General features: G+C 34.7%; 1 long non-coding RNA gene across 3 annotated transcripts in view; it reads right to left on the reverse strand.

The window, feature by feature from the left end:
• The window catches only part of LOC309623718, a 929,788-nt gene that overhangs the window by 734,255 nt on the left and 168,505 nt on the right, over nucleotides 1–27,028 (reverse strand). For all 3 annotated transcript variants that reach the window (XR_014241493.1, XR_014241494.1, XR_014241495.1), the window contains exon 7: nucleotides 2,114–2,268. This is a non-coding gene — a long non-coding RNA (uncharacterized lncRNA). The remainder of the gene's footprint in view (nucleotides 1–2,113; nucleotides 2,269–27,028) is intronic.

Below are 27,028 nucleotides of genomic sequence, written 5' to 3' on the forward strand. Positions count from 1 at the left end.
GGGGGAGTATATGGGAACTCTGAACATGCTGCTCAAGTTTTCTGCAAGCTCAAAACTATTCTAAAAATAAATTCCAATAATTCAAAAAATGTAAAGAGAATAAGAAAGGCATATTAAGTTAATACTAAACTAAAAACTTTGGAGTAGGCATATTAATTTCAACAAGGCTGATTTAAGAATCAGCTTGGGACACCTGGAAACAAAGGGCAGGGTTAGCCCCTACAGCCAGTGCTGCTTTACAAGATTTGGACTAAACACATAACTGAGTCTTTTGCTCCATGTGGGAGTGAAGAAAAGTGTAGGAGGGGCCTTGCCTCCAGCCTTACAGTGAGCTCCCTGAGGGGTTGTTCTCTATCTTGTTTCACACTGAGACTGTTTATAGGTGACATTCTTTCTGGGTCAAAACCATTCCAGTGGGGGTAAGCTGAGACGAAGTGAGAGAGTGTCATTGACATATAGACACTACCAAATGTAAAATAGATAGCTGGTGGGAAGCAGCCGCATAGCACAGGGAGATCAGCTCGGTGCTTTGTGACCACCTAGAGGGGTGGGATAGGGAGGGTGGGAGGGAGATGCAAGAGGGAGGAGATATGGGGATATATGTATACATGTAGCTGATTCACTTTGTTATACAGCAGAAACTAAAACAACATTGTAGAGCAATTATACTCCAATAAAGATGTTAAAAAAAAATTTTTTTTAATTAAAAATACCAAGGAAAAGGTGGGACATTACATATTAATAAAAGTATCAATTCTCCAAAAAGACATAAAAATCCTAAAGTTGTGGAATCTGACATCAAGCTTTCAATATATGTGAAGCAAAAACTGATAGATCAAGTAGGTACAGAATCAGTAAGGATAGACTTGACCTGGACAGTAATAGCAATCAAACTAATATAATTGGCATTTATAGAATACTCCACTCAACAACAATAAAATATACATTTTTCTCAAGCTCATGTGGTTCACAGAGAAGAGTCTCAAGAGGAATTTTAAAAAGCAATAATATAGAATTAAAAATTTAAAAAAAATTGTAGATACAGAGAAAGCAGTGCTGAGAGGAAAATTAAGTGCATATATTCAGAAAGAAGAAAGATCTATAATCAGTAATCTGAGCTCCACCTCAGGAAACTAGAGAATGAAGAACAATTTAATATTAGTGTAAGCAGAAAGTAAAAAGAAATAATACATATGTGAGCATAAGTTATTGAAACTGAAAACTTTAGTAGAGAAAATCAATGAAACCAAAAACTTCTTTGAAAAGACCAGCAAAACTGATAAACCTCTAGCCAGGTTAACAGAAAAAGAAAAGAAAAGAAAAAATAATTACCAATATCAGAAATTAAAGAGACGTCATCCTGACCTGTTTCATGAATGTTAAAAAGGCAGTAAAGAACAACAAGCAGAACTCTATAATTTAGATGAAACAGAATGATTTCTTCACAGACACAAATGCTTAAAACTTACACAAGGAGAGACAGGTCATCTGATCAGGCCCATATCTATTAAAAAAAAATTGTATCAATAATCAAAAACCTTCCAAAAAAGAAACCTTCAGTTCAGATAGTCACCGGTGAATTTTACCAAATCAAAAGAAATGGTGCCAATTACCACAATCCCTTCCAGAAAACAGAAGCTGAGGAAACTCATTCTATGAGGTCAGCATTACCATAATACCAAAACCAGACACAAGCATTACGTGAAATAAAAATATTTATATATCATGTTAAGAAGTTGAAAACTTTCTCACTAAAATCTAGAAAAAAGGAAAGATATTCTCTTTTACTCTTCCTACTCTCCGTTTTACTGAGATTTTTAGCTAGTACATTAAAACAAGAAAGAAAAAAAAAGAGAAAGTATTTGGCTTGGAAAGGATTAAATAAAGCTGTCTATACTTGCAGATGACATGATTGTCTCTGCAGAAAAATATAATTTTGGAAAATTATGGAAATAATAAAGGACTATAACAAGGTCACAGGATTCATGGTTTAGTATATATTCTTGTGTATATGCTATACATACATATATATGTATTTTGTATATATACCGTACATATAAATATAAACACACATACATTTAATAAGTCAATGAAATTTGAAATTAAAACATACCATGTTGGGCTTCCCTGGTGGTGCAGTGGTTGAGAATCTGCCTGCCAATGCAGGGGACACGGGTTCGAGCCCTGCTCTGGGAAGATCCCACGTGCCGCGGAGCAACTGGGCCCGTGAGCCACAACTACTGAGCCTGCGCGTCTGGAGCCTGTGCCCTGCAACAAGAGAGGCCGCGATAGTGAGAGGCCCGCGCACTGCGATGAAGAGTGGCCCCCGCTTGCCGCAACTAGAGAAAGCCCTCGCACAGAAACAAAAACCCACCACAGCCAAAAATAAATAAAATAAATAAATAAAATAAATTTCTAGTTAATATTAAAAACAAAAAAAAACATACCATGTATATTGTACCATAAAAATGAAGTACTTAAATATAAATCTAACAAAATATGTACAGGAACTATATGTGCAAAAGTATAAAATGCTGATAAAAGAAACCAAAGATTAAATAAATCAAGAGTTATTCTGTGTATACTGACTGGAAAAATCAATATTATTAAGATGTTTATTCTTCTTAACTGTATCTATATATTCCATGCAATTCCAATCAAAATTCCAGTGAGCTATTTTCTTGATATTGACACACTAATATCAAGTTAATGTGGAAAGGAGAAAGACCTAAAAGAGCCAAAATAATAATAGAAGATTAACAGCATAGCTGTAGTGCTAACAATTCCTGATTTCAAGAATTACTATAAAGCTACAGTAATCAAGAGAGTATGATATTGGCTCAAGAATAGACACATAGATCAATTAAACCATATAAACAGCCCAGAAGGAGATGCACAGAAATGCAGTCAACTGGTATTTCACAAGGGACAAAGACAATCAAGAGAGAAATAGATGAATGGATAAACAAAGTGTGGTACATTCAAACAGTGCAATATTATTCAATGAAGAAAAATAAATGAACTAAAATGCCATGAAAGGATATGGATGAATATTAAATGTATAGGGTAAAATGAAAGAAGCCAGTAGCAAAAGTCTACATACTGAATTATTCTACTTATATGACATCTGGAAATGACAGAACCTATAGGCATGGTAAATCAGTAATGGCCAGTAGATTAAAGAAGGGCTAGAAATGATGATGAAACACAGGGAATATGTTCAGCGTTTCAAAACAATGCTGTATACTTTCATTGCAGATACATGACACTAAGCATTTGTAAAATTCCATAGAGCTTTACAGCTCAAATAGTAAATATTAATATAAACAAATTTAAAAAAATCATTTAAGAGGTCAGGGGAATCCAGGATGGGTGCAGAATGTAACTCGGGGCTGGGTATATGGGAACTCTCTGTATTACCCTTTCAATTTTTCTATAAATCTAAAATCTTTTCTAAAAACAAAAACTTATTTTTAAAAAATTCTGCAAGACACAAATAGAATACATTCAAAGAAAGTCACATCATAGTCAAGCATCATAAATGAAAATAATATTTAACCAGAAAATAAAAAGATACATTATATTCTGGCACAACAATAAGAAGAATGAGAGCTAACATCATCAGAAACAAGTGAAGCCAGAGATAATAAAATCATATATTTAATGAAATTATAGGAAAAATGTGTAACCCCCAAATTTTATATCTACTAATAATTTTGTCCCCAAATTAAGGTTAAATAATGAAATTTTCAAATAAACAAGAACAGGCAGAATTTGTTGCTAGCTGAACCAGACTGCAAGGAATACTGTTGATAGCGCTTCAGATAAGACAAAGAAAACCAAACCAAACCAAAACAAACAAACAAAAATGAGCACAAATTTACTGATGTACGTTTCTGCAGGAAGAAATGAAGATCACCGGAAAGGGAAATTGTGAATTTAACTATAAAATAATATTTATAAAATATATTAAATAGTTACTAACTCTTTAAAGAAAAAACTACACTGTGGATACATAACACATAATAGAAGGAGAATGAGTGACAACTAAAGTACAAAGGACAAAACAACAATACATGGTATTTTACTTACAATAATGGCTAATGGGCATAATTTAAGTCACTTTGAAAAGTGAAAGATTAAAAAGCTGAATTTAGAAAATAACCAGTAATAACACAAAGCAACATACATTTAAAACATTGACAGAATTAACAGGAGCTACAGAAAAATATACAATGAACCACAGCTATTTCAAATAGGATTTTCTCATAATTAAAAACAAAAAAATCAGTAATGCTATAAAAGCTTTATTTTTTATTGAAGTAAAATTGATGTATACCATTATAAAAGTTTCCGGTGTGCAACACTGTAATTCAATACACAACGGGATCATCATCAAAAGTGTAGTTATCATCCATCACCACAGAGTCGATCCCTTTTACCCATTTTGCCCACCTCTCAACCCCTTCTCCTCTGCTATATCTGTTCTAGATATAAAAGTTTTAAACTATATTATTATCTAACTTACCTAACAGAAATTTATAGAATACTACATCTGGCAGCTAAAATACATAGTCTTTGGGGCTATAAAACAAGTCTCAATAAGTCACAAAGGATCATATGTTCTGTGAACATACATAAATGAATAAATGTTTTCGCGAAGAATAATGAGATAATCTTATGTGTTTGAGAATTAGCAGTACGTGTCTAAATTAACACTTCTTTAAAAAAATGCAATGGGAATTTAAAATATATTATTGACAGTATGGAAATAGAAATTTCCCTTATCAAAACTTATATGATTGAGGCAAAACAGTCTTTGGATATACTTTATCATTTAAATATGAAAGTTTAAAAAATCAATAAGCTAAGCCTCCATCTCAAGATTCTAAAAAGGAAAAAGGAAAATTTAAAACCCAGAGGAAGAAGAAGGATAAAAAGTAGAATGATGAGAACAAAGATCAAAGATATAAAATAGAGAAAAATAACAAAGCCATAAGCTTTAATCTTTGAAAGTTTAACAAAATTGATAAACTCTGTAGTAGTAGAATAATACCCCCTCCCAAGTTGTAAAAGTGTTATTTCCCAGAACCTGGGAATATGTTCCCTTACATGGCAAAGAGACATTGCAGATGCAGTTAAGTTAGGATCTCCATAGCGTTTCCTGAATTACCCTGGTGAGCCAGTGTAATCACAAAGGTCCTTATTTTGAAAAAGAGTAGACGAGGGAAGCAGAAGTGTCGGAGTCAGAAAAGGAGATGTGACAGTGGAAGCAAAGTGAGAATGATTTCATTTCAGGCTGTAAGTATGGAAGGGGGCCAGTAGCTGAGGATTGGGGAGAGCCTCTAGAAGCTGAGAAAGGCAAGAAAATGGATTCCCAGAATGTGCAGAAGGAATGGGGTCCTGTAAACATTTTAACTGTAGCTTAGTTAGACCTATTTTGAACTGTGATCTCCAGAACTGTAAAATAATAAATTTGTGGTGTTTTAAGTCACTAAGATTGTGTTAATTTGTTACAGCAGCAACAGGAAACTAAGAGAAACCCTTAGCAAGACTGATAAAAAATGTAAAGTACACACAAATTAACGTTAACTGAAAGCAATATAGTGGTGCCAATACACATATTTTCAAATTAAAGGAGAATAAGAGAATAGTGTATTTCCTTCTTGATTTTCAATACTGTATTTAGCAGAAACCAACTTTATTTATTAGCATAAGGACATAGGGGCGACAATGAAAAACAACAATCATAAGGAGAAAAAAGAAAAGAAAACAAAATGTACTATTTAATTAATTGTAAATGGATTAAAAAAATCATCCATTTTTAATTTGCTGTTTGTTAACTTTTTTTTTTTAACAGCTTTATTGGAGTATAATTCCTTTACAGTGTTGTGTTAGTTTCTGCTGTATATCAAAGTGAATCAGCTATACATATACATATAGCCCCAGATGCCCTCCCTCTTGCCTCTCCCTTCCCCCGTCCCTATCCCACCCCTCTAGGTGGTCACAAAGCACGGAGCTGATCTCCCTGTGCTTGAGTATCCTTTTAAAACAGCAAGATGTCCGGATCCTAATATCAATAAAACAAATTAGGACAATAAATGACTCCATTAAAATAAATCTGTTGCCCATAAATTTTCTAGCAATTAATATAAATCAACTTTATTATAAATTGTATAGTACACTCCTGCCAAATTGAGAACTATATATTTTATTTCCATCTGTATTTTGAAGTGTGAATACTAGAAAATTAGCTTTAATAAAAGCTCAATTAATCTAAGTAATAATGCCTAAATATCTCTTGGTGTGAAGGGTCTTGAAACACATGATTTTCCATCCCAATGCCAGTTTTGTCTAATCATCTTATGGGCAAAATTTATGTCATATTTTTGCTTTGAAAAATCTATTTGGAACAAAGAAAACTATAGTTAGGCAACAATTCCTGTATTGTTGAAAATTAGCAACTGTTATCACAACAACAACAATAAAATGTACTTTGACTCCAATGTAATTTTGTACTTAATTTTTCTCTTAATTTTCAAGAACCATTTTTTATTAAACCCATATAAGAAAATTTACTTATCGGTGTTATTTATATTTAATTTACAAGAAGACTGAAGCAACAGTTATGTCACTATTATATATTGCTTAAATTTTTTCACTGATTTTATGTTAGAGTTATTTGGAAAGTTTATAGTCCTTAAATTTCGATTAATGTCCTCACATTTTGTTGCATGTGTGCTCAGTTCTCCCAAAAATTATTTGAACTTGACCACTCTGAATATAAAGCTGGCATTCAAGTCAATCAAAAAATTACTTATGTCTCTGGTGAAATGTCTATTTACGTCTTCCGCCCATTTTTTAATTGGATTGTTTGTTTTTTTTGATATTGAGCTGCACGAGCTGTTTGTATATTTCGGAGATTGATCCTTTATCTATTGTTTCACTGGCAAACATTTTCTCCCATTCTGAGGGTTGTCTTTTCATCTTATTTATGGTTTCCTTTGCTGTGCAAAAGCTTTTAAGTTTAATTAGGTCCCGGAAGACATACAGATGGCCAAGAGGCACACAAAAAGATGCTCAACATCACTAATTATTAGAGAAATGCAAGTCAAAACTACAGTGAGGTGATACCTCACACCGGTCAGAATGGCCATTATCAAAAAATCTAGAAACAATAAATGCTGGAAAGGGTGTGGTGAAAAGGGAACCCTCCTGCACTGTTGGTGGGAATGTACGTTGATACAACTATGGAGAACAGTGTGGAGGTTCCTTAAAAAACTAAAACTAGAACTACCATATGACCCAGCAATCCCACTACTGGGCATATACCCTGAGAAAAGCATAATTCAAAAAAGAGACATGTACCACAGTGTTCACTGCAGCACTATTTACAATAACCAGGACATAGAACTAACCTAGATGGATAAAGAAGATGTGGCACCTATATACAATGGAATATTACTCAGTCATAAAAAGAAACGAAACTGAGTTATTTGTAGTGAGGTGGATGGACCTAGAGTCTGTCATACAGAGTGAAGTAAGTCAGAAAAAGAAAAACAAATACGTATGCTAACGCATATATGGAATAGATTCCATATATGCAATCTAAAAAAAAAAAAAAAAAAAAGGTACTGATGAAGCTAGTGGCAGGGCAGGAATAAAGATGTAGACATAGAGAATGGACTTGAGGATATTGGGTGGGAAGGGAAAGCTGGGGCGAACTGAGAGTAGCATTGACATACATACACTACCAAATGTAAAACAGTTAGCTAGTGGGAAGAAGCAGCACAGCACAGGGAGATCAGCTCGGTGCTTTGCGATGACCTACAGGGGTGGGATAGGGAGGATGGGAGGGAGGCTCAAGAGGGATATGGGGATATATGTATGCATATGGCTGATTCACTTTGTTGTACAGCAGAAACTAACACAGTATTGTGAAGCAATTATACTCCAATAAAGATCTATTTAAAAATTACTTAGGATTTAAGTGAAATTCATTAAGACTAAGTACTTAATGAAAATTAGCAAGGTCTTTTATCTCTCTTTAGAAACAAATATCCATTTTTACCTTTACTTGATATATCTGAAGTAACATATATAGATTTGCCTTTGAATATTACATTTCTTCCATCTGGTCCACTACTATTTTGGAAAGCTTGGCCCTTTCTGAGTGAGAAACATAAGATTTGAAATGATTAAGGTCCATTTATAACATTACTATTTGCTTAAATTTTATATCATTATCTGTCATTATTGAGTAGAATGCATCACCCCTGAAGGAGGCATATGAGTCTAACGGTAAAAATATAAGGATGAGGCATATATTTAGGTCATGGATAACTCAGCAGGTAATGAAGAACGGAGTAGGCATTTAAAATCCCCTACATTTGAAAATCTTGTAAGCCAAAAGATGATTCTTAAACTACAGAAAATGTTATGTGTTTATCTAGTTGCTTGATATTGTTTTTTGTCACTTTTTATTGAATAATGGACATTGTGTGTAGAATAGTGCTGACTGAGGTCAGAACAAGAACATGGACCCAAACTGTCTCTCCTCCCAAGCCCACTGAAAGCAAGATGACAATGGAGACTTAGATAATGATTCTGTTAAGGTCAGCCTCCTGGACTGACCTCAGGGCCAGGGAAAGAAATGTAGCAGTAAATGAAAAATAACCAGGACATATTTCCTGGACAGTCATTTAAAAATGTAAGATTTCACAAAATATTACATGATATCATTTTACTATCTTGTTGTAAATGTGTAACTTCTCTCTTCTAATGGGACAAACAGAACTTTCCAACACCAAGCTAGCAAATCATTACATTTCATTAATCTCATTTTTTCTGATAGAAAAAAATATATATATTAATAAGGCCAATAACCAAAATTTCCTTGAGCAGCAAGTGAAATTATAAAAGTAATTTTTGCAAATAAACTCATAATCATTCCAGAAGAATTGTGAGTTTCTGGAAATCTAAAGGATGTCATATAATTATATTATTTCTTTTTAAAATATTTTCTAACAATGTGTGTGTTTAATTTGGGTGCTATAGGAAACATACAGCACCAAAATTAAACACATCCATGTACACACTCTCACAATTATATAGCATGTTTTTACTTTTGAGGGATAGATAGATAACAAAGCAATAAAATATAAATCATAAATCAGAATACAGCTTCACAGCCTGCAACTTCCCCTTTGAAACATAAGGTATGAAATTTTTGAAACAAAATTATAAAGAATGAGAACATTTGAAGGTAAGCCCAAGGCAATACAGCAAACAAAGGTCTCATTTGTATAAATAGAGTTGTATTAGAGGATAGATATAACAGAATGAGTTGCTATAAACAGGACTCAAAAGTTTTATGACAAAACGACTAATCAAACAAGTTTTTCTAGAATGAAGCAGTGATTGCACAGAGTCTAGTTATAGAAAAATAAATATATTCAAAATCTATGGTTCTCATTTTTCTTTACTGATCTTTTCCAACGTCCAGAAATCTCTTTCTCCTTTTTTTTCTCCTTGCTCTCTCTTTCATGTGTGGGTTATTGTTCCTCCTAAATTCATATGCTGAAACCCCACCCCCACAGTGTGATGGTGTCAGGAGGTGGGGCCTTTGGGAGGTGACAGGGTTAATGGCTTTATAGGAGCCACCAGAGAGGTTACTGCTCTCTGCTGTTCACCCTGTGAGGATACAAGAAGTCAGCAGTCTGCCACTTGGAAGAGCGCCCTTACCAGAACTTGACCATGCTGGCACTTGGATCTTGGATTTCCAGCTTCCAGAACTGTGAGAAATAAGTTTATGTTTTTTATATGCCACCCAGTCTATGGTATTTTGTTACAGCAGCCTGAAAGGACCAAGAGAGTGTAGAGAATACATATAGAAATTAAACCAATGTATAGAAAGGATGAGGAATTTACCAACATCTAATTAGTTTCTAGGTATCTATTTCTTAATTATCTTTTGCCAGACTCTTTTTGTCTACCCAGAACTGTCCAAGTAATTAAAAACAAAATTCCAGTCAGCAAAAGTGGCAATGCCATTAGACATCATGGTTCCCCAGAAATTAATTTAAATCAACCATAGAGACATATTGTTTTTACCAACTGATGAAGGAAGCCTTCTTCAAGAAGAAATTGCACCTATTAAAAAAAGGCATCTGTGGGCTTCCCTGGTGGCGCAGTGGTTGAGAATCTGCCTGCTAATGCAGGGGACACGGGTTCGAGCCCTGGTCTGGGAAGATCCCACATGCCACGGAGCAGCTGGGCCCGTGAGCCACAACTACTGAGCCTGCGCGTCTGGAGCCTGTGCCCCGCGACGGGAGGGGCCGCGATAGTGAAAGGCCCGCGCACCGCGATGAAGAGCGGTCCCCGCACCGCGGTGAAGAGTGGCCCCCACTTGCCTGAACTAGAGAAAGCCCTCGCATGAACCGAAGACCCAACACAGCCAAAAATAAAATAAATAAATAAATAAATAAAGTAGCTATTAAAAAAAAAAAAAAAAAAGGCATCTGTGACCAAAACCAATAAAATTAAAAGCCCTTTTAAATTTAAATAAGATTTTGAAAACTTGAGGAAAAAATTAAATAGATGGTAGGAAATAAAATCAAATAAACATGTCATAAATCAGGGACAATAAAGATGGGCACCAAACTCCCATCCAGAACACTGAGTATGGAAAGAGTGTTTTCAACTAACAAAGTTAACAGAATTTAAAACAGGCATCCAACCAAACCACAAATCAAATGTGAAGGTGGAATAAAGACATTTTCAGATATGCAAACATTAAAAAATATATCAGTAAGATCTTGCTTTGGGCTGGCTAACTGAAATGCATTCAGGTTCCTATAAAAAAAAATACTGTAAACAGCGTGGCTTATAAATAACAAACCTTTATTTCTCACAGTTCTGGAGGCTAGGAAGTCCAATATCAAGACACCAACAGATCTGGTGTCTGGTGAGGACCCATTTCCTCATTGACAGCCCTCTTCACACTGTAACTTCATGTGGCAGAAGGAGCCCCGGGATCTCTATCATTTTTCTTTTATAAGGACCCTAATTCCATTCATGAGAACTCCATCCTCATGACTTCATCTAATTCTCATCAACTCCCAAAGACCCCACCTCCTAACACCATGACAATGAAGGTTAGGATTTCAACATATGAATTGTGGGTGTGGCGGCACAGAGGACAGAAGCATTCAGTCCACTGCAGATGGGTTGCAGCAAAATTAATTAGTGAACCAAGAAGGAAGAACATATGAGACCCAGGAAGAAAGCATTCAAACTGGCCTGATAATTTGATGCTGGGAAGTAAAAAGCACCAATCTATGTAGGGAAGAGTTCCTGAGTGGTCTGAAATGTCAAATCAGAAAGCTGAGATTTACCATTTTGAATGCAGAGAAATTCAAAAAGAGTACATCAGACAGCAGTACAGAAGTCATGATGCTAATCTTGGTGCTACCACAAACTACCTGAGTGAATTTTTTAACTTAAACTTAGCCTTAAGTGTCACAGTCAGAAGGACTGGATGATAAACGGCCAGAACAACCCTCCAAAGCTAAAGGGAGGATTAAGCCAGGTCCTGCAGCTGACAGCATGCACACACTCAGGACAGGCAGAGGAGTTCAAACACCAGGAAGATGCTCTCAAATGTGCACAGAATGTAGTCTGGGGTTAAGCGGTGAAGTTTACATTCTAATATGTGAAAATTAGTACTGAGAAACTAAATTATAGTCACTGATTAAGGAAAGGAATTTGTTCTCTGAATAAGGAACTGTTCTCAATGCCCTGAAAAAATTAATAATAGAAGAGATAGATACTATCTAAAAATTCTATGTCATTGTAGACAGTGTGAAATATATATTAGCAAGTTAATACCTTATTGTCATCAGTATTATTATGGGTATTCACTTTTTTTTTTTAATTTAAAGTAATTACGTTACAAGTGCAATAGCTAAATTTACTTCCACGTTTAAATCTGTCAATGGACAGGAATAAATGTAGCTATATCATCAGTCTTGTTTTACACTGCAGCACTTTGGGAAGGTCTTTCAGGCATGTTATATTATGATACACCACCTCTTCCAGAAAGTTCAATCATCACAACATATTTATCTTTCTTGCTATGTATTGGATTCCTGATTCTTTGTCATCTTGGCACAGATGAATTTTTTAACATTATATATGAAATTGCAGAGTTAAAACTTCTCTTGTTTTTCCCTGCCTTTTTGTGTCTTCTAACACCAGAGCTGTCAAATATGATTGGCAATATTCGCGAAAACATGATTTGTTCATGTTTTCTAACCTCAGCTGGACCTGCATTGTTGCTCAACAACACTTTATTAATTCCTATCATATCTTCCAGAGCAGTGTTATCCTCTGCTTAACTAAGTACTTTCCCTCCATTCTGTTATGATTTGGAAACACTGAAAAGGCATTTCTTAACCTTAAACTTTCTGCTTATCTCTTCTCTAACATTTCCTTTCTTCCTCCAGAGAGAGAGAGAGAGAAGCAGAGAGAGAGAGAGAGAGAGAAAGAAAGAGAGAGAAGCAGAGACAGAGAATCTTTTTCTTTCCAATTAAAATCTGTATTAACCTGAGTCAATCCAAAGGCATCTCCTCTAAGAGCCTAGTCTACCAATTATGTTCTGCTTCTTAAAATACCTCTCATTGTTTTTGTACCAACAGTCACAAAACAACTGGTCAATTGTTATTAAACTAAAAACAAACAAATACAGACTAAAGTATTTCTCCACTGTTATAACTTACCTTTTTCTTCTAGTCTTTAATAAATGGCTAATGTGCCAATTTGCCTAATTTACCCAACTCTCTCTAGTCCAACCCCACCCTAAACTTTGAAGCCTGGGTTAGCTTCTTGACATTCCTTCACCAAAGCACTGATTCTTCTCTATCTGTGGTTACTTATGACTACCATTTTTTCAAATTTCAAGGACGTTATTTTCATGCTTTTCATTCTCCTCAAAATCTTTATAAATTGCAAATCTCTCCTTGAAATATCTTTTTTGAAATATCACGGTTTGCTTATTCTTTATTTTCTTTCTAAATTCAAATTTTAAAAAATCTCTTTAATGAACTTCCAGTTTGATCTTAATTAATTATTGGTCTTCCATGACCCAAAATTAATATTATCAACTAACTACTGGACTTCTACTTTCATTCATTCATTAACGCATGTATGTATTGGGCACTTACTGTGCTTTAGACAGTCTATACAGAATAATGAAAGAAGTAGAGAAAACAGAGAACAATCCTTGCCATTACAGTTTAACATTTTAGCTTTGCACTGTCTAAGATGATAGCCACTGGCCATGTGTGGCTATTTAAATTACAACTTAAAGTAAGTTAAATAAAATCATGATCCATTTTCTTAGTCACTCTATCTATATTTCATGTTATCAAAATTCACACGTGGTAGCAGCTTCCAATTTGGAAAGGCCAGATACAGAGTATTTCCATAATGCAGAAAGTTCCATTGGATAGTACTGCTCAAGCCAGAAGTAACCAATAAATAAATAAACTGGTGAAAATTAAACTGTACACTGCATGGTACACTACCATGGGGAAAAATAAAGCATGGGAAAATTATGGAAAGTGTGGGAGTGAGGTATAATCTCTTTTATAATGGTATTCAGGGAGAATTTTGTTAAAAAATATATTTGTGTAGAGACTTAAAGATGAGAGAGCAAGCTATGCAGATATGATGAAAAAGGGTATTGCAAGCAGACAGATTAGCCAATTTAAAGGTTCTAAAATATAAGCATGCTTAATTTATACCAAAAAGAGCATGGAATCTTGTGTGTCTGAAGAACAATAATAATAGGAGAAGTAAGGAAGACGCTTTGTGGCAGTAGCAACAGTGAGAAGTGTTCAGATATAGAATATATCCTGAACAATGAGCCAACAACGTATGTTGATGGAATGGATGTGAGGTGTGGCTAACAACTTCAAGATCATGGCCTGAAGAACAAGAAGGGTAGGGTACTTATTAATTTAAGGGAGGGAGATTGCAAGATTAGCAGGCTCTTACTGGAGGAGCTCCAATTAGGATATGGGTTTGGGTCCTGTTAATTTTAAAAGACCTACTTGAGATCCAAGCAAAGAAGTCAAATAGTGTTAAAGATATATTATTAGAGTTCAGGACTGAGATAAAAATGTAGGACTTGCTAGCCTATCAAAAGCACCTCAAGCTATTTAATGGAAAATACCATGCAGAAAATCAGTAAAATGAAGAATTCCAAGAACTGATCCCTGGATCTCTCCAGATTTTTTCCAAGAAATCAAAAAAGAATTCCAGTACTTTTGGACAAAATCAGGAGTGTTTGTTTTCTTAAAGCCAAATGAATAAAGAATTTTAAGGTACTGATAACCTTTACTAAATGTTGCTACCAGCTCAAGCAAAATGAAGTCAGGAAACTGATCATTGGACTTAGCAATGTAGAGGAAATACCTCATCCTTCCTGTAAATCATTTCCTCAGATGCTTTCAAAAGCCAATAATTATATCCTGGACATTTGCCTCTGGTTCACCATAAGTAGCTCTAATTTCTTGGTAAAACCATTTACCAGTTGCAATAGATTCTACCTTTTCAGAACTATCACATCAGTTTCCTTATTTTTCTATTCCAATCTCTCTGCCATTAATGTACCTCAAGTCCAAAAGTTCAGTTATACACGTTTATATCAGCCCTTGCATTTTTTTCTTATCTCCTTCAAGAGGGACTTAGCTTCAAGTCATCATTTTACCTTAGCTGTATTAATTTTCAAGAAATAAAGTTTTCTATCTTGTCATTTCTATTAGGAAAAAATCAATGATTTATGCCAGGTACCAAATGTAGTATAATCCCATTTCTCTTCGACTGTATTTTTCCATTGAATATATTCAGTATTCCATTTTTTTTTTAAATCCTTCAATTTAATTGTATGCTTCTTCAACTGTGGCCCTGTCACCTACCTGTACAAACCATTTCTTAAAATATTTACCTTTGAACACTGGCTCTATTTCCTCACTACCTTTCTCTCTTTAATGCAGAAAAATCTGTTTTCTTTCCATAACCTCTCTGAAATAACACTTCTAAAATCTTCATTGATTTCTCCACCTGGAAAGCTAGTGGTCAATATCCTTTTACTTGCTGTCTCAGCATTTGCTGCCCTCTTTCTTAAAACAGTTCCGTGATGTCACACTCTAGGCTTTCTCTTAACACTCATTTATTCTTTCTTCATCTCCTTTCAGTCTTATCCCATGCTACTTGGTCAGTATTTTGGGGTGCATTATTACTTTTTCATTGCTCCCTAGCAAAGCCCCATTACTGCTCCTACATCAATAATCCAGTCTAGCCTCACTCTTTGAAATTGTAAATCTGCATCACTGCTTTGACATCTACTTCAAAGGAACCCCATAGGTACTTAAAATGAGTTTGTAGTCTCCCTCCTTTAAAGAATTTTATTTCCCAGTCTTGCCTAAATTCTCTATCACTGTGAATAAAACCATTATTCAATTAAATATCACAATCCAGCGACAAAGAGTAACCTTGGATAACTCTGTCCCTTTAATTTCTAATTCTCCACAATGTACTTTCCATTTTACATCTTAAATATTTCTTAAATTCGTACAGATATCTATCTCCAAAGCACTTATTTGGAGCAATCATTAGCTCTCAACTGGTCCACTGTAGCAACATTTTCATCTCCTTCCTTCCAACCCTTTTGCCCCTCCAACTTTTCTTCACTCAACAGTGAGTGTTTTAGTTCTGATAATAATAAAACAACATTTTCTCTTATTATTCACTTAAATAATTACCCATTACTTTTAGGATAAAGAACAAACTGACTTTTAAAAACCCTGCAACATCTGGGACTGTCTTGTGTTTCCTATTTCCCCTACAACTGGAGAACACCTGGCTCCCTGTACTGCAGCCACACTGGCCTTACATTTCATACACACTTTCTCACATGCATGTAATACTCTTTTGTCCTCCTTTCACCTCTGTCCTCTGAACTCATTTTTTTTTTTCTTCAGGGAATTCTCCATTCATCTATCTGATGAAGTCATAGTTCATATCATGTATTTTCTAGAACTGTGCAACTGTCTATCACAACCTTCAGAATCATATAATTGTAGTTTCAGATATTGTTATGTAATTATGTCATTTGTTCCTATTTTCCTTTACTCTATATAGTCTCAAGACCTGGTGTTTCTTATAATGTGAAGTATGGATTTTTAGTGTGTAACATGGTCTCTGGAATTGTAGCCCCAAAAAATTATTTGTAGAGTTAATCAGTTAAATTCTCTCAATTAAATTCCTCTATAATATGATTTTAAACTACTTTTCTGGCTTTATATACTATCATTCCTCTACATTTGCTCACTCTAAAATAACACTTTATGACTTGCTCTTTCTGAAGATGTTTCTTACTTTTACACATTTTTCCCAAGATTTCATGCTCTTTTCTCTGACTGCACTGCTCTCTCATCCAATTCTCCATTTCTCTTCTGAAATAGTACACATATTTGAAAGCCCACCTTGAATGTTATCTCATCATTATAATATTTACTTCCTTTTAGTTTCCAGATTTTAAAAAATCTCTTCAAAGTCACTTTTTTTTCTCATTTTTAACTTTATTTTTATTGCCTGAAGTGGGTCTCTTGTAGACAGCATATTTATGGGTCTTGTTTTTGTATCCATTCAGCCAGTCTATGTCTTTTGGTTGGAGCATTTCATCCATTTACACTTAAGGTAATTATCAATATGTATGTTCCTATTACCATCTTCTTAATTGTTTTGGGTGTGCTATTGTAGGTTTTCCTTCCCTTGTGTTTCCTGCCTAGAGAAGTTCCTTTAGCATTTGTTGTAAAGCTAGTTTGGTGGTGCTGAATCCTCTCAGCTTTTGCTTGTCTGTAAAGGTTTTAATTTTTCTGTCAAATCTGAATGAGATCCCTGCTGGGTAGAGTAATCTTGGTTGTAGGTTTTTCCCTTTCATCACTTTAAGTATGTCCTGCCACTCCCTTCTGGCTTGCAGAGTTTCTGCTGACAGATCAGCAGTTAACCTTATGGGAATTCCCTTGTATGTTATTTGTTGTTTTTCCCTTGAGGCTTTTAATATTTTTTCTTTGTATTTAATATTTGATAGTTTGATTAATATGTGTCTTGGCGTGTTTCTCCTTGGATTTATCTTGTATGGGACTCTCTGTGCTTCCTGGACTTGAGTGACTATTTCCTTTCCCATATGAGGGAAGTTTACAACTATAATCTCTTCAAATATTTTCTCAGTCCCTTTCTTTTTCTCTTCTTCTTCTGGGACCCCTATAATTCGAATGTTGGTGCATTTAACGTTGTCCCAGAGGTCTCTGAGACTGTCCTCAGTTCTTTTCATTCTTTTTTCCTTATTCTGCTCTGCAGTAGTCTGCAGTAGTTATTTCCACTATTTTATCTTCCAGGCAGGTCACTTATCCGTTCTTCTGCCTCAGTTATTCTGCTATTGATTCCTTCTAGAGAATTTTTAATTTCATTTATTGTGTTGTTCATCATTTTTTGTTTGCTCTTTAGTTCTTCTAGGCCCTTGTTAAACATTTCTTGTATTTTCTCCAGTCTATTTCCAAGATTTTGGATCATCTTTACTATCATTACTCTGAATTCTTTTCCAGGTAGACTGCCTATTTCCTCTTCATTTGTTAGGTCTGGTGTGTTTTTACCTTGCTCCTTCATCTGCTGCTTATTTCTCTGTCTTCTCATTTTGCTTAACTTACTGTTTTGGGGTCTCCTTTTCACAGGCTGCAGGTTCATAGTTCCTGTTGTTTTTGGTGTGTGTCCCCAGTGACTAAGGTTGGTTCAGTGGGTTGTGTAGGTTTCCTGGTGGAGGGGACTAGTGCCTGTGTTCTGGTGGATGAGGCTGGATCTTGTCTTTATGGTGGGCAGGACCGCGTCCAGTGGTGTGTTTTGGGGTGTCTGTGACCTTATTATGATTTTAGGCAGCCTCTCTGCTAACGGGTGGGGTTGTGTTCTTGTCTTGCTAGTTGTTTGGCATAGGGTGTCCAGCACTGTAGCTTGCTGTCATTGAGTGGAGCTGGGTCTTAGCATTGAGATGGAGATCTCTGGGAGAGCTCTTGCCGTTTGATATTACATGGAGCTGGGAGGTCTCTGGTGGAGCAATGTCCCGAACTCGGCTCTGCCACCTCAGAGGCACAGGCCTGACACCCGGCCAGAGCACCAAGACCTTGTCAGCCACATGGCTGATATATACTGCCAAATAAAACTCAGGATCATCAACCAATATGAGAAATCTGAGAACCAGAAGAGATTCATCCAAATTTGTCTGGATTCTCCAAGGAGGTGGATGGGCACCAGAGGCCTCTGCTGGTACCACGGCTCTGGCTCATTGTAGTGTTCAGGCGAAGGAGAGAAGTCTGCTTTGGGTCCCTTTGTTGATCACCAAAACAGTCAAAGTAGCCCAAGACTGGAAATAACTGCAAAGCCCATCAGGTAAATGGGAAAGAAACTGGAGCACAACCACCAGTGGAGTAGCACTAGGGACTTCCCTGGTGGTCCAGTGGCTAAGACTCTGCTCCCCCAATGCAGGAGGCCCAGGTTCAATCCCTGGTCAGGGAACTAGATCCCACATGCCGCAACTAAGTGTTCACATGCTGCAACCAAAGATCCTGCATGCCGCAACAAAGATCCAGCACACGACAACAAAGATCCCAGGTGCCGCAACTGAGACCGGGCACAGCTGCTAGTGTTGGAGGGTCTCCTGCAGAGGCAGGGGTGGCTGTGGCTCACCGTGAGGACAAGGACACTGGCAGCAGAAGTTCTGGAAAGTACTTCTTGGCGTGATCCCTCCCAGAGTCCCTCTTCAAAGGCACTTAAAGCCTACGTTGAATTATAGAAACTTGTATACTTTTCATACTTTTGTCCCCAAGGGAATTGTGTACTCCTCCAGTGCGAGGACAGTGTTTCCTTTTGGTTTCTATCCCTGTGACATCTGACTCAGTGCTTTGATGGTTGAAGTCAATTATTTATTTATTTTTTATTAAGTTGGAATGCCCAAGGTCACAGAGGAAAGGCAAGTATCAAAATCCATGTCACCTCATCCCATTACATGACATAGTTCAACCTTGCATGAAAATTTGTTGGCAATATAATGGACAGACTCTATTATTTAAAACGCAACTTTAAGCAGATGTGAACATTAGGAGTAGATGGCCATCATGATTTGTTAGTTATTAAAATTTATTTTTTGATTAAATGAAAAAATTCTAAATATATTGTCATCTATTAGGCTCTGATTTGGCCAGTTGCCTAATACTTCTCTACATGGTTGTAATCTTGGAATATTACATAAGTCATTCTTTAGTTAGGCTAAATTACTTTAAGTGATGCTACTCTTTAGAATCAAAGACTTAGATTAAATCCTTAAAACATCAATGGAATTTACAGAATTTACAACATGCTAGTTAATGTTTCTCACATTTTAGTTATTGATTTCCATTTTCTATGAATATCAAGATTAATTATTTCTCAAGTTGCCTGGATAAAGATACACATGGTGTTCAATAAATTTTGATGTTCATTTTAGAAAGTCAGTATCTACTTATAAATTATGTAATTTTCATGATATTTATAACTGAAAAAGTAATTCCTTCTTTCAACTGAACACACACTTAAAAATCCTCTTCTTTGAAAAGATATTTTGGAAAATATAACTAATTTTCTGAAATGAATATACATTGTTTTTATTAATATTTTTCACTTTAACTCTAATATTCTTTTGAATCATTAAAATTTTATTATTGGGGAAACGTCTAGGAATTGGCAGGATTCAAATAGAATAACAAAAATGAAATATATAGCAGCTCATACACATAAGGCAAAATATTAGCAGATTGAAAGGTTGGGAAAAGGCAGCAAGGTGAAACATATAAATACACATGGAAAATTTGTTCATGTAACACCCAACTTCCCAGTAGGTAGTGAGACAGACACTCCATTGAGAAATAAAGATGTATTTCCCAGGGAGTGAAGGCAAATTGTCTGAGACAAAAATAAAATTGAAAGTGTATGAAGTGTGAACATGAAAATATACAAGCACTACTATTATGGACTGAATTGTGTGTCCCCTAAAACTCATATGTTTAAGCAAATGTGATGATAATTAAAGGTGAGACCTTTGGGAGATAACTAGGCTTAGATGAGGTCATGAAGGTGGGGCTTTCATGATGAAATCAGTGCCCTTAGAAGAAGAGATGCCAGAGAACTTGCTTTCCACTCACTCCTCACCATGGGAAGACACACCAAGAAGGCAGCATCTGAAAGCCAGGAAGAGAAGTCTCACCAGAAACTGACCATGCTGGAAACTTGATCTTGGTGTTAGAACCGTGAGGAAATAAATGTCTGTTGTTTAAGCCACCTAGTTTATGCTATTTTATTATGACAGCCCAAAATAACTAACATAACTATCAAGAGTTACACACAAAAATCAAACATTAATTTTACACCACCAAAGTAGGTTTAGAACCTGGATACTGCTGGAATTTGTCATTATCGGTTGCTTACCCACAGAGAAATAATTTAAATAATATAACCACGATCTTCCAAGAAAAGGCTTTCAAATTCAAAACTAAACCAACTTATTTATTAGCCTTAGTAACTGAACATCCTTTGCACTCAGGCTAATATTTTGGCTGTGAGTCTCTTCAAGGTTGTACCCCAAAAGTTAAATTTATGTGATGCATTTTACTTACAGCAACATTTATATTTCTTTGAAGCAATGAGATTTATCCTCATGTCTTACTCCATTGGTAGCAATTTTCAGAGTAAATATGACCAACTAGGCAGTAAAAATACATTGGGAAAATTTCAAAATGTTAACTACTTAGATCACCTCACATAGCTGGAAAAGATTATGCCATTCTCTTCCTTTATGTTATATAGACGAGGAACCAGTGGTTCAAAATCATTTATAAATTGATTTATAGATCCAGGAGAGGTAACCTGGTATTCTTACACTACACTGTGTTTTTGTAGTATTTGTTATGTATTATTTTATGCACTTTAAAAATTTCTAAATCATTGCTAACTTAAAATTAAATGTGTATATGAAACAACTATACAGTCTTTTGCAAATGCAAACAAAAGCTAAGTTTATTCATTTGAACATAAAATGTAGACCATTTTACAAATAAACAAAAGTACTACTCTATTTTTTTGGTATTCTATTGTTTGAACTAGGCACTTTGCTGATTATCTAATTGACAAGTGACAACATATTTTAATCTAATATTATGATAATACTTGCAAATTCAGTTAAAGCTATGTAAACATTATCCACACAGCTACCTACCTACTGGTTTGAATTGTATATAATACATAATCTGGCATTTAATAGCACAATCAACACTACTGAAAAGAGTTGCTTATAAAATTTCGGTGCCTGGAACATAGAAGTGATTACGTATATCTTGAATAAGTAAATGAAGTAATAAATAAAATATTTTCTCCTTTTAAAAAATTATTTTGTGTTCAGGAACCAGAATTATGTGTTAATAAAAGATATTTTATTCACATTTTAGTAAATACACAAATGTAAGCATACATTATTCATTTTAATTTGTTTCATTATGAGTGTGTTTATTGAAATAATATATGTTTCCAGGCATTTGAAATCAATATTTATTAATTAGTCTTTACTCGTCCATAGGCAATGCATAATGAGTATGGCTATTTAAAAATAAATGCCAGTGAAAAAAAGAATTCATGGCATAATTATGGCAGAATAAATATAAGAAAATCTAGGTAATGTAAATTTGTTTGAACTTTTAAAATTTATATTTATATCAGTACTTATTATTTCTTAGTCAAATATATTTTTGAGATATTGTTTCTTGATACTTTTATTCACAGAATGCTTCTTCTTGTATGTATCATCCCTGACATAAAACACAAAAACAAAATCTATTCTTGAACTTAATTTTAATACTCTGTAGTTACTACATGAATGTGAGAGTTGGCAAAGAGTTCTAGCAAATAAATAAACATCTCCAAATGTTTCAACACATATAGTCATAAAAATATCGCATTTTAAAATAAAATATATTGTATTACCGCAATATGGCAAGGTGGTTAAACAGGCTTCACATATTTAAATCCTAGCTCAACTGCTCATTTGCTTTTTAATATTAAAAAAATTACTAATTATTTCCATTTCTTATTTTACTTATTTAAAAAATAGAGATCATCATAATACCTACTGTATCAGCAAAGGTTGATTGATGAAAATGGAAACGCAATAATAGTAGGAATGTGATTTACTCTAGGAATTAAAGCTTGCACAAAGACAGAAAAATGAATGTCCAAACACAGGTAAGAGAGATTCAGCTGTATCACCACCTTGTCAATCTGAGAAGCCAAGCACATATTCAGCTACAGAAGGGCAAGTGCAAAGAGGGAGCTACTAGAATAGGAGTGTCAGCCTATTGCCTCTGTGAATCTACACAAAAAGCCCACTGGCAGAAGATCTGGACAATGAGTTGAGAGGGCAGTAGGACAAGCTGGAAAATTCTGGGTACTTCAGCATCTAACCACAGCAACATTCACTGAGTGATGGCCAATGCCACACTTCTTCATTCCACACCTTGTGAAAGTTCCTGGCCAACTCTAACCTAAGACTTGACAGGAAATTGGATTCTGGAAAATTTAGTTCCCAGTTTAACATGGTTGACAATAGGATAATGGGACACAACTTTATTGGACCTGCGACGATTACAGGAATTAATACAAAATTTGGTTCAACTCACACACCCGTTAAGTCCAAGAAATTAAATGAATCGCAATCACAATAGACATAAAGACACCCATCATAAGGCTTATCTAGTGGTAAAGATAAACTCTTAAAAGAAACTAGAGAAAAAGACACAATGTGTACAGAGGAAAGAAAATAAGCAAAACAATAAACTTCTTATCACAAACTCATGTCAGACAACAAATGTAAGAAAAACATGTCAGCCAAGGATTCTAAACACAGAGAAAATGTATTGTAATAATAAAGGGGAAATAGTTTTTCAGGCAGAAAAGTTCAGAACCCATTGTCCATGAACCTGCCCCAAAGATATGTAAAAGTAAGTCCTACAGGTAGAATAAAATTACACCAGACAAAAATGAATGAAAAGTGTCAGCAAAAGTAAATGCATGTGTAGGTATAGAAGATAATGCTTTTTATCTTGTTTTAATTATCTTTAAAAGATAATTTACTCTCTAAAGAAAACAATAACAATGCTCTGTGAGATTTGTGTGCAAGTTACATTTACTAATACAATAATAGAACTGGTAATACAGTAATAGAAATGAAAAAAAAGGTGCACTTTTGTACTATTCTTACATTGTAAGTTAAGTAGTACATGTAATCTGAAGGTAGAATGTGATGTTAAAAAGTGTCTATTTCATACCATAGAGCGATCATTGAAAAAGAATAATAGAACAAAAATATATAGCTAAGATGTAATGACATTTAAAAAATCGAGATAAGGCATGAAACATTAAAAAAAAAAACACACAGAGAACAGACGGGAAAAGAGAAAACAAACAGCAAGATGTCAGACTTAAACCGTAACAAAAATTACAAGAAACAAGAATGATCTAATCACTATGAGTTAAGGCAAGCTCACAGAGTATAAAGCTAGATGATAGAGCGAGATCAAAATATTCACCTTACAGATATCCCACATTAAATAACAAGACACAATAAGTTAAAAACTAAAGAACATTAAAAAAAAAAGAAAACATTTTACCGAAGGTCCTAGGCAGTATAAGAAAGGCAGACAAGGAAATAAAAATAGACATACTGTAAGGGAAGTAGAAAGTCCATCTTTATTTGCAAAAGGAACTATTGTGTATACATAAATCCTGAAGAAATAAACAAAAATATAATAGATTTATATGTATCTTTAGCATGGCTGTAGGTTAAATGGGAAACATATTTATATATATATAATATTTTTATACGTCAGCCACAAAGAATCTAAATATGGAATTTTACAGAATAATAGCAAAACAAATGACAAAAGGATTAAAAGAGACAACATAAGTTTGTAAAAGATGAATATAGTTTGAGGGTTTAAATGGCCTGCCTTCAAGAGATATTATAGTCACAATAAACAACACAGGCTAGTATGAGAAGAAAAAATGTGTGTGTGTGTGTGTGTGTGTGTGTGTGTATACACACATATATATCAACTGAGTCAAGAAGAGAGAAGAGAAATAGATGCATACATACAAAATCAATTGAGTTATGAAAAAGTACAAGGCTATTTAAATGTGGAAAAGAGAATCTTTGCAGCAAATTCCTCTAGTACAACTGGAAATTCATTACAATGGAAAATATATATCTTTCATTCAATTTTGTTATGAACCTAAACTGCTCTAAAAAATAAAGTTTATTAAAAATAAAAAAAAAGAATATATATTAAAAAAAACTCCCACCATACATAAAAATTAATTCCAGATGGATTATAGCCCTAAATGTGGAGACCTAAAATTAAAGATAAAAGTAAACTTGTAGAAATAAATGTTAATGGAAAATATTTGTGATCACCGGTTAGGCAAAGATTTCTTAGATATGACATAATAGCAACAATCATAAGGAGAAAAATTGAAAAATTAATTTTAAATTAAAAATAAAACTTCTGATCACCATAAGACATTTCAAAAAATTTAAAAAGCAAGACTCAGATGGAGAATACATGCAAAATGTATTTCTGACAAGGACTTTATTGTAGACTATATAAAGAATTCTTATAGATCAAAAATAAGCACACAAACAACCTGATAAAATTAATGGACAACACGTAAGCAAACACTCCACCAAAGAAGATATGCACATTGCAAAGAGGCATATGAAAAGTTGTTCAACATAATTTTCGTCAAGGAAATAGAAATTAAAATCATAATAAGAATTTATTAAAATTCAAACAAAATTACTAACATTAAAAAGACTGACAGTACCAAGAATTTTAGAGTATGTAAAACAACTAGAACTTATTGCTGGTGGGAATATAAAATGGTATAGCCACTCTGCAAAAATTTGGCAGTTGCTTTATATAGTTAAAGATTCACTTACTATGTTATTCACCATTTCCATTCCTAGCTATTACCCAGGACAAACAGAAATATGGGTCTATACAAAAGCTTGTATATAGATTTACTCATAATAATTCCTGTTTTCAAACATGAAACAACCAATGTATTCATCAATACAAGAATGCATAAAGCCATTGTGTTGCATCCATAAAATAGCATATTACTTCGCAATAAAAATTAATGGGCTACTGATTCATGTGACAAGCCTTGTACCTCAAATCACGATGACAAGGTGAAGAAGGCAGGCACAAAAGACTATATACTTTAAGATACTACTTATTTGAAAGTTAAGAAAAAGAAAAATTGTGGAGACAGAAATCAGATTAGTAGTTACCAGGGGCTGGACGTTGGGGAGAAATTGACTGCAAATTGGCCTGTGTGACTTTGAAGTTTGGCTGAAATGTTCTGTATTATTTGGGGGCCAGTTAATAATGGTACATGTGCGTGCACTCACTAAAAATTCCCGTCTAACTGATTATGCAGATTATTAATATTCAGGCTGTAAAATTAATTAGTTAAAATGATGTAACATTATTTTAGGACATATCTTCCCCCAAGATATGTTTATCTTTGAAATGTTAACTGAGTTGTGTATATAAAAAAGCATATTAGGGGGCTTCCCTGGTGGCGCAGTGGTTGAGAATCTGCCCGCCAATGCAGGGAACACGGGTTCGAGCCCTGGTCTGGGAAGATCCCACATGCCGCGGAGCAACTAGGCCCGTGAGCCACAACTACTGAGCCTGCGCGTCTGGAGCCTGTGCTCCGCAACAAGAGAGGCCGCGATAGTGAGAGGCCCGCGCACCGCGATGAAGAGTGGCCCCCACTTGCCACAACCTAGAGAAAGCCCTCGCGCAGAAACGAAGACCCAACACAGCCATAAATAAATAAATAAAAATAAAGTCAGACAAGAGAAGTGCCTGATTATTTAAAAAAAAAAAAAAAAAAGCATATTATATACATCGTTGTGACTTGAACTGTGTTCTCCCTAAAAAGATAAATTCAAACCCTATCCTCTGGAACCTGTAAATGTGACCTTATTTTTGGAAATAGGATTTTTGAAGATGTAAACAAATTAAGATGAGGTCATCCTGGATTAGTGTGGTCCTATCCAAAGGCTGGTGTCTTTGACAGAGGACACAGAGACACACAGAGAAATATGATGATGGAAACTGAGTTTGGACTGATAAAGCTACAAGCCATAGAATGCCAATAATTATCTGCAACCATCAGAAGCTAGGAGAGACACATAGAACAGATTCTCTCTCAAGCCTCCGGAAGGAAACAATCCTGCTGAACTTTGATTTCAGACTCTAGTCTCCTGAACGGGGACAGAACAACATTTTTGTTATTTTAAGACATCAGGTTTGTGGTAATTTGTTATGGAAGCTCTGGGAAACTATTACGTACACTTACTATCACACCGTTGTCATTACTCAAACAATTTTGAGACTTCCCTGAGAAACTGCCTCAGGCAGCAGTATGTTCTCAGTAACATTCTCTACACTAGGAATGTCTTTGTGTTTTCATGCTGGATTCGATCTATTAAATAGTTAAAACTGAATATAGTCACTTATACTACTTAAGATTTTTCCTTAAGAAAGTCCTGAAAATATTTTAATAAGAAAATAAGAAAAGCTGATACTTATTGAGAGCTTACAATGTGCTAAGCACTATACTTTGCTTTATGTTCAATATCTCACTTAATCTTAATAACAACCTTGTGAAATACATACTTACTTTATTACTGACACTTTACAGAAAAAGGCCAAGAAATTGGGAGATTAGATTAGTGTGCTCAAAGGTAAATAATAGTACACAGTGGACCTGCTAATTTCATTAAAACAATATTTGTTCAGTACCTACTCTATGCCAG

Source organism: Balaenoptera borealis (assembly GCF_965194805.1).
Source record: "Balaenoptera borealis genome assembly, chromosome: 2".
NCBI classification, from domain to species: domain Eukaryota; kingdom Metazoa; phylum Chordata; class Mammalia; order Artiodactyla; family Balaenopteridae; genus Balaenoptera; species Balaenoptera borealis.